The sequence below is a fragment of the Mesocricetus auratus genome, unplaced genomic scaffold, assembly GCF_017639785.1.
Source record: "Mesocricetus auratus isolate SY011 unplaced genomic scaffold, BCM_Maur_2.0 Super-Scaffold_100008, whole genome shotgun sequence".
Lineage (NCBI taxonomy): Eukaryota > Metazoa > Chordata > Mammalia > Rodentia > Cricetidae > Mesocricetus > Mesocricetus auratus.
Window position 1 is genome coordinate 8884441 of NW_024429192.1, and position 8515 is coordinate 8892955.

The 8515-nt window shown below is 38.4% G+C and overlaps 1 long non-coding RNA gene across 1 annotated transcript; it reads left to right on the plus strand.

The window, feature by feature from the left end:
- The first annotated feature begins 5083 nt into the window (after nt 1-5083).
- On the plus strand, nt 5084-8071 carry LOC110341578. Its single transcript, XR_002383544.2, has 3 exons — nt 5084-5130; nt 5986-6121; nt 6545-8071. It is a non-coding gene; the product is annotated as an uncharacterized LOC110341578 (long non-coding RNA).
- Nucleotides 8072-8515: the final 444 nt, after the last annotated feature.

The window sequence follows — 8515 nt, forward strand, 5'->3', positions numbered from 1 at the left end:
GCTGTAGGAAATGGTGTTAAATGGAGACAGGAAACAAAAGGAGTTTGGGGCATATGATAACTAGTCAGGCAACCTATACATACCTGAGTCTCCAATGACTCTTGTCTGGAAGGAGAATATTACATTTCTCTCTCACATATTTTTTCTTTTGAAAAGGCAGGCATTCTGGATGAAATGACAGACTTTGGATACCCCCATGGAGGGCCTCACCCTCCCTGGGGAAATGAGAGGATATTGGGAGCGGTTGGGAGGAAGGCACGGGAGGAGGGGAGGGAAACGGAGAGGGACCTGGAACTGACTTGTGAAGCAACCTTGTTTCTAATCTAAATTTAAACTTAAAAAATAAATAATAAAAAAAGAAGGAATCAGATTAAACCACCTAACATCAATATATTCTCACTGGTGCAAATAGACATTCATTGACACAGTATCCCATACCCTCAAAAGCCAACAGGGCACCAATTATTCAAATGCCCATAATATGGGGGCATCTCATTCAAACCACCAAAAAGTCCTAAAAATTCCAAAATTACTTCAGAGAAGTTACTCTTTAAATACTTTCCTCTGTATCTGTTTAGTAAGCAGAGTCCGTGTCAGTAATGTTCTCCAGAGAAACTGAATTTGTAAGCCATACTATAATGAGTTTGTTTCCTTTTAAACTGACCAATAGGCTCTTTTATATTAAATAATAAAAATACTTATAATATAAAACAAGCATGTTGTGTATTCATACCATTATTGCACAAGCTTGAGGATTTATAATGGGGAAATCAAGATAAAATGTGCAAAAGATTTCAAAATTCTGTTTTCTAAGATACTATATTGGGGGTTGAACTTCAAATACAAAAGCAAGGATACTACTGATCTGTTAGACCCTGGCAAATGTGATCACTGACCCTCAATATCTATACTTTCAAAGCTTCTTTTTGATCTGAATTAATGTGTTTATTGTAAATATGGACTTGGCATATTTCACAATATACAATATTAAGATTTATATTTCACAATGTTGTAACAACAACTTCATAGAAACAAAATTTCAGCAGGTTTATTATATTTCATAAAATGTTAAAACACAAATGACACCTTTAAAGAAGAAAGTTTTAATGAAATTTGAACCATAAGAACAAAATGTGATGGCAATAACTATAATTATATCTATGTATGTTATATATATGTAAGGTAGCAGTTCACAAATTAACATTAAAAGAGAAAACTGCATAAATCTTTAGCTAGGTTTTTAAAACTTTTAATTTTTTGTACTGAAACTGTAATACCAATAATTATTATATCTAAATATGTTATAAATAAATACCATTGAAACTTTGGAAGCTACATGTAAAATAGTGGTATCAAATTATTTTGGTAAAAATATTTATTGGCATTTTGTTCATACATTTTTATATCTAATGGGAGAAATTAGTGATATAGCTTCTGTCCAGTGATGGGAAAGTTTTGTGAGGTTTGTGAGGCAGTATTACATTGTAGTTTCATGGAATACACTGTGCAAGCAAACATAACATTTTACAAATAACCAGAGATCCAGAGGTTGTGGTCACTGCATCAATAATCAGAGTATGTAATGTAAACTGGATGAGTTTCTTCTGCAAGGATGACCATCTTTCACAGTCATTTTGTATGATGCAATTTTGATGCTTATAAAAGCAAGAAAGCTTACCATGGGTAGCTAGTGATGGATCGGTCCTGACTGACTCTTGGAACTGATATAAACAAAAGTCATGTGATCATGGTGAGAAAGCCAGTGAAACACAGAACAATTAGACGATGTAACTTTCTCTTTATCTTTCTCATTTAGTACATACAAGACTTTGCTAAAATTTTAAGACTTTCATTATATAAAATATTCATTGCACCATCATCATACTTTATGTACTTTGGTCAAATGGGTAATATATGTGTCCGAAGCAGAATCTCCTCAGTGACTCAGTGATTCATTTAGAGCAGCTAGCCAGGGAACTCTAAGATGAGGAATACCAAGCCACACCAAGTATTCAGGGAAGGGAAGTGGTATGATACGTTATTAGAGAGAAGCCACTTACTTGAGAAACCGAGAACTGAAGTCAGTGCTCTGCTGGTCTCTGACCTCCACCGGCACCCCAAGAGAGAGCAAGTTCCCCTCCTTCCTTGACCTCAATCTCTACCTCCCCCATGTACCCGTGACCATGCCCAAACAGGTGTGGTCAGTGAGATCTTCACCTGCAACCCAGGATATCCTCCCGCTGCATCCTCACAGGTTCTTGAATGACAAGTGCCTGCTGCCTTATCTAGATTTTTATATGGGTCCTAGGGGATTGAACTCAGGTCCTAATGCTTGCATGGCAAACAGTTTACTAACTAACTATTCCCTCAGCCTAGGAGCTGCAGTCTTAAGTGAGAAAGGAGAAGGGTTTGGCAAACATCATCTTATGTTTGAGTCCCTCGTACCTGGCAATGCCAAAGTAGATAGCATTTGGTGAGCTTCCATTTATGTCAATTCTATAAAATATGGTGAATTTCTTATTTTGCACTTTTCTCAGAAATGGATATTAATTAAAAATATATGACAAAGGAAGCAGTTTTACTCCAAGATTGAACACAGAATTTCAACTTTAATTGAACAGTCAGAGAGGAAGGAAGAAGTGAAGAAGCTTGCCATGTGGGCTGCCTGAGCCACACTAACAACCCTAAAAACACCACCGGTTTATCTTGGGCTTTCATTACGGCAACATGAAATATATCGATTAAATTAGTAACAAATATTGAGTGGTTCTTCTGTGAATGGCCAAACAAAAAATGTACAAGGCCGAAATGCTGTACCTTGAATGTGAGCTTTTCCCAGTAGCTGCAAAAGAAACACGTGTAGCTGGATGTCAGTGGGACACACTATCTGCCCCTCCTTATTCATCCTCCCCTTCTTGTCTTCAAAGCACTCACTAACAGTGGACAGTTAAACGTCCTTTTAAACTTTTCAAAGTTTGATATGACTTCGAGATTTGCTTTCCGCCCAGTGAGTGTGACGGGAAGCACATTTGCAAAGGCACCGCTATACCTCTACTCACTCAGGAGTCAGGGCTTGGCATTCCCCTGACACACATTGCACACCTCCACTGGCACGCATACTGGTGGACTCTGCTTGAAGAGTCTCTACCCACAGTCCATTACGCTAAGTGCTGCACAGACAGGAAGGAGGAGATGACCAAGGAAGGGCAGAGGAGTGGTGGCTCACTGACAGCCTTTTCTCCACTTACCCAACAGCTTTCTCTCCCAAACGCACACACGAAATTCCACTTATCCTAATTGGATCTCCACACTCACCTACCTTCCATTAGCTCAGGAGCTATTATGATGAAGTCCCTCAGTGCAGAGTGTCAAAACTCAGAAACCAGTTTTCTTTGTCCTAGTACACATTTTTTCTTCTGGATTTATTGATATGTAACTGACTATTAAGAGTTGAATAGAAGAGAGAATAAGAAAGCTTAAACTTGATGTGAAAGACGTGTAAACTACGAAAATAGTCATTTCAATCCAGGTGAAATCAATACCTCACAGGATTACCATGGTGTTGTGTACATGTGTGTGTGTGCTTGTGTGATTGTATGCGTTAAATCTCCAAGTTCTACTCATTTAACACATTTTGACTTCACACACTTACTATCTATTGCGACAGTAGCATGTGTGCTAAGTTCCAATAACTTAGTCTTGCATTTTGTACCACAACCCTGTATCTCTCATCTCCCCTGATGTAACTGCTGCTGACAGCTATGTCTGCTTCTGTGAGGCCATGTTAGACTCCACATGGGCTTCAACATGGACACAATGAAATATTAAATTTATTTGTGCCTAACTGTTATACCTTGATAGATATTATCTTTTAAAACTGAATAATAACCCATGCACAATCACGGAAGCATGGGTGTAATTCATTTATAACTACTAAGAAAAAAAACCCTAAGTTTTGTGAATATTGAATCCAAAAGATGCACCAATATGAATGCAGGCATAAAGAGATGACCCATGCTAAAGAAATGATGTTGGAGGAAAGAGAGTTCCTGGGTTCTACACACTCACACATACACAGACACACACACACACACACACACACACACACACACACACACGGAGAAAGGGGTAAGAAAGGGGGCAATTTTATATAAGATGTTATATTTTGAGAGCTTTCTGGTCAAAACAACTTATTTCTCATCTTTCTTTGGTTAGATATTAATATCAGTTGCTTTTATTATATTTTATTAACACCTAATACTTCAGTAACTGAATGCTCTGGCTGACAGACGGAGCGTTCTATAAAGAATGCCTAGAATGAAAATGTTTTGTCTAATAGATAAAAATATTCAGAAAAACCTGCATCTGAAAATATCGGTCACTAGGCAGACAAGTCAGAGTAAGGCTGCCTGCTCTACCTGTTCGGCCAGGAGAAGAAATATGTGATATCTAGTTTGCCAAGTCAACAAATGTTCATCTACAGGTATCCAAAAGATGACCATGTGTTTACAAGATCACTTGGTAATTCTTGCATCTTTTTTTGTGGGGGTGTTCTTACAGAATATCCCCAATTAGCTAACTCAAAATATAAACCAGACTAACCTCAAAAATCAAAGATCTGCCTGCCTTTGCCTCCCAAGTGATATATACCACTATAAATTTTTAATAAAATTTGTATGTTTCAAATAATTAAAAATTCACTTAAAGTTGTAATGAAATGTATGAGATCTCATTCTTTCACCCAGTATCTCTAAGAATCATCATTTTTCATAACTATGGCATGATACTGAGACAATAAAATAGTCATTATGGAAGTTTGAATTATTCACATTTCATAGATTATTCAGGCACTCAATTGTGTGCTCATAATCATGTAATCCATCATGTTTTCATTCGTGTTTAACTGTTATGACACAAGATCCTGCATATTACCCTTTACTGCCAAATTTACATCTCTAAGCCATGATATACATCATATTGATATTTACTTCTTTGTTGCACTACGAAGTTCCTTAAAATCCATGTAAGTTGCATGTATGAGTCATATCTATTTATTCTTTGCTAATTTATACTCCACAGTTGTAGTGAGAGATCACGTACCTGTGGCTGACCACGCCCCCTTGGTCACGGGTAAGTGGGAAGATTCAGGGGATAAGGGATGGTAGAGGAGGGGGCATTTGCTCTTTTGGATCCTGGACTGGGTTCGGAGATCGCTGACCCGGCTTTTCGTGTAAATGATTGCTCTCTCTAAATAAATATCTAGATCCCCTTTCCCCAATATTAGTTACGTGGATCTGTTCAGTCTTCACACAGCAAGACATCCCATTGTTTTCCCATCCATCAGCTGAGAGCTGTTATGAGCAGATCCCAAGAAAAAGGACCACACGCCAGCCTAGTTTATGCAGCAGGTATTGTGGGGTCCCACTAGATCTCTGTTGAATGTACCAACTCTTGGTCCCTTGACAAAGAGATCAGACCTTGCTGACATTTAGTTGCCTGTGCTTGCTGAGGGTTCCAAGCTACAGACCTCTTCCATGTGGAGGCAGTAGAACTTAGGCTGTGAAAGGAAACCCAGGAAATTTGCTACCCTAAACCCCAAACTCCTAAACATCTGAGCTAGCTCACTTCCTATATCAGTCTTCTGATCACTGTTAAACAGTACTTTAGCAGAAGCAAGAAAGGGAAGGGATGATCTTGGCTCATGAAAGGGAGGGAACAATGGTTGGAGATGCTGGGCTGTCGCAGCTGAGCTTGAAGCTGCTCGCTTACATTTCTAGGATCAGGACTTGGCTGACCACTAAGGGGAGGAATTCTCTGCCTTTTTCAGTAATAGTATATGGTGGAAAGATGTTTCTTTGTTAATATTGCACCTTTTAATCACTGCTTGAGACTTAATTCTTCCTTTTCAAAATTTATTCTTCTCTCATACAATACATCCAATCTCAGCCTCCCTTCCTCCTAATCCCCCTCTTTTATCTCCCCTAGAACCACTCCTCCTCCATTTCCCTTCAGAAAAGATCACGTCACCCAGGTACATCAATTGAACATGGCAGAACAATTTGCAAGAAGACTAGCCATAAACCATTGTATCAAAGTTGGATGAGGCAACCCCAGGAAACAGGTACCATGAGCAGACACAAAAGTCAGAGATACCCTCACTCCCATTGCTAGAGTCCAACAAAATCCCCAAGCTAAAGAACCCAGCATGTATGCAGAGGGCCTGGTCCAGACCCATGCATGCTGCCTGACTGCCGTCTCAGTCTCTGTCAGCCTCTCTGAGACCTACTTAGTTGATTCTGTGGGTTGTGTTCTCCTGATGTCCTCGACACCTCTGGCTTCTACAATCCTTCTTCTCCCTCTTCGGTGTTTCCCCAAGCTCTGCCTAACATTTGGCTATGGGTCTCTGTATCTGCTCCCATCAGCTGCTGGAGGAAGCCTCTCTAATGATGGTGAGGCTAGACACTGATCTATGAGTATAGCAGAAAAGAATTAGGAATCATTTCATTGACTTGTTTTCTGTCAATCATGTTTGGTTCTATCCTAGGTCTCTGAGTCATCCAGCTTCTGGAACCTGGCCATGTAGGCCATGTTGAACATGGACTTCCTCTAGTGATATGGGCATCAGGAGAGAACAGTCATGAGTTGGCCCTCCCATAAGCTCTAAGCCACCATGGCTGCAGGGCATCTTGTAAGCAGGACAGTTTGTGGGTCAAAGACTTTGTGGGAGCCACCTCTGGTTAAGGAAGATGGCTGGTTCTTCTTAAGCATCATTTCTCAATAAAAGTTTATTTGGGTTCTTAGTGGATATTTAGCAGTTTTGTGAACAAAGTAAATATATTGAGGTCCAAGATTCTCCTCTAAGCATCTCACAACTCCAAGGTAGCCCCATCCATTTGAGGTTGGAAGATCGTGCTTTAACAATGTATGAAGTTATTTGATAGTAAGATGACTTATTCAGGATTCCTGCCTTCTGCTGCTCACTGTTAAGTTTCTTCCACTTGGAATGCTAGTGAGTCTCAAGTATGAGACATGTTCCTAGTGAGTCTCAAGTGTGAGACATGTTCATGAGACCTAGATATGTCATAGCATTCCTGGTCACAGTCGAATGGAACAATTGCCTTCTTCAAACTATTTCAACAGTGCTATAGTAGATGCCATCAGTCAGGGCCTGCTCTTATCTTCTAAAGAAAGCTACTGCTGAAAAGGAACTAAGACACGATAAGCTGACAAAACACATTTAATGGAAAGGAGCTCACTCACATCTGCTCTTAGCATACGCCTCTGATTACAGAGTGCTCTACTAACCTCTCTGTGATGACAGCTTTAGGCACCTCTACCTCCTAACTTTAAAGAAATTAAAGTTTACAGTGCAGACAGAAAACCATCTTACTCACCAAACTCTGAAGTCATAGATCATTCCCTTAAGTGTAGAAACAAAAGCATGCAGTCTTGAAGAAATTAAAGTGCTTATTTTGTGTGTGTGTGTGTGTGTGTGTGAAGCAGCTTTACAATGAAGAAATTACATCACAAATTCCTCAAACTACAAAGTCTGTTACTCAGATAAAAACTCTCATAATAATAGGTGATTGTTCTTGAACATGCATGATATCATTATTTGATGAAAACCTTTAAACATTTTAGACTTTGTGAAGGTCTTTCACAGTCATTTATAATTGTTAGAGTAGCTGTTCATATTAGGAAAATAGTATAGATGCTTAAGCTCTCTTATTTATTCATAATCATAATATTAATAAATTATTTCTTTAAACTTCATTGGATGAATTACATACTTTTCTGTCAAAAATGTGAATGCGATTTAGTGTACTCAATTGCACAAGTTTCTGAAGTAAAACACTTGGTTTCACCTTAATTTTCTCATTAAGTAAATATAAAAATAATGGCAATCAAATGCCTCCCAAAGATATTTCATAAAACATGTAAAGACTGCAATATCATGGTGTAATTTTTGTAGATACAAGATATTAAATGGAAATGAGTCTTGCATGACTATCGAGGTAATTGAACAATGTTTCATTATTATGAAGTGCAGACAAGAGTCACTCATAGCCCATCTTGGCCTTCAGTATAGAGGTGACATCTAACAGTAACCTTTGTTAAAACACATACATTTTCTAAAAATTGTGCTCATTTCATAAATTTTCTTTAAAGTACAATTTCTACCATCCCATACTCCAAAAACCAAAGGTCTATATTAAAATAAGTTCTAAGTAAAAATTGTTTTGACTTCAAAGAAAGGCCTGTTGAATTCATTTATCATACCAAATAGTTAAGCTTTCCCTGCAGAAAAAAGTCAATAGTTTCTGTATTTCCTCTGTTCTCTCTCTCTCTCTCTCTCTCTCTCTCTCTCTCTCTCTCTCTCTCTCTCTCTCTCTCTCTCTCTCTCTTTCTCTCCTCTGTCTCACACACAAATGTATAGGTAAAATACTACAAAATGGTTATTCTGCTGATAGTGTGTTCCTTGTAAACTAATTGGTTAACTAGGCTATTTCATGAT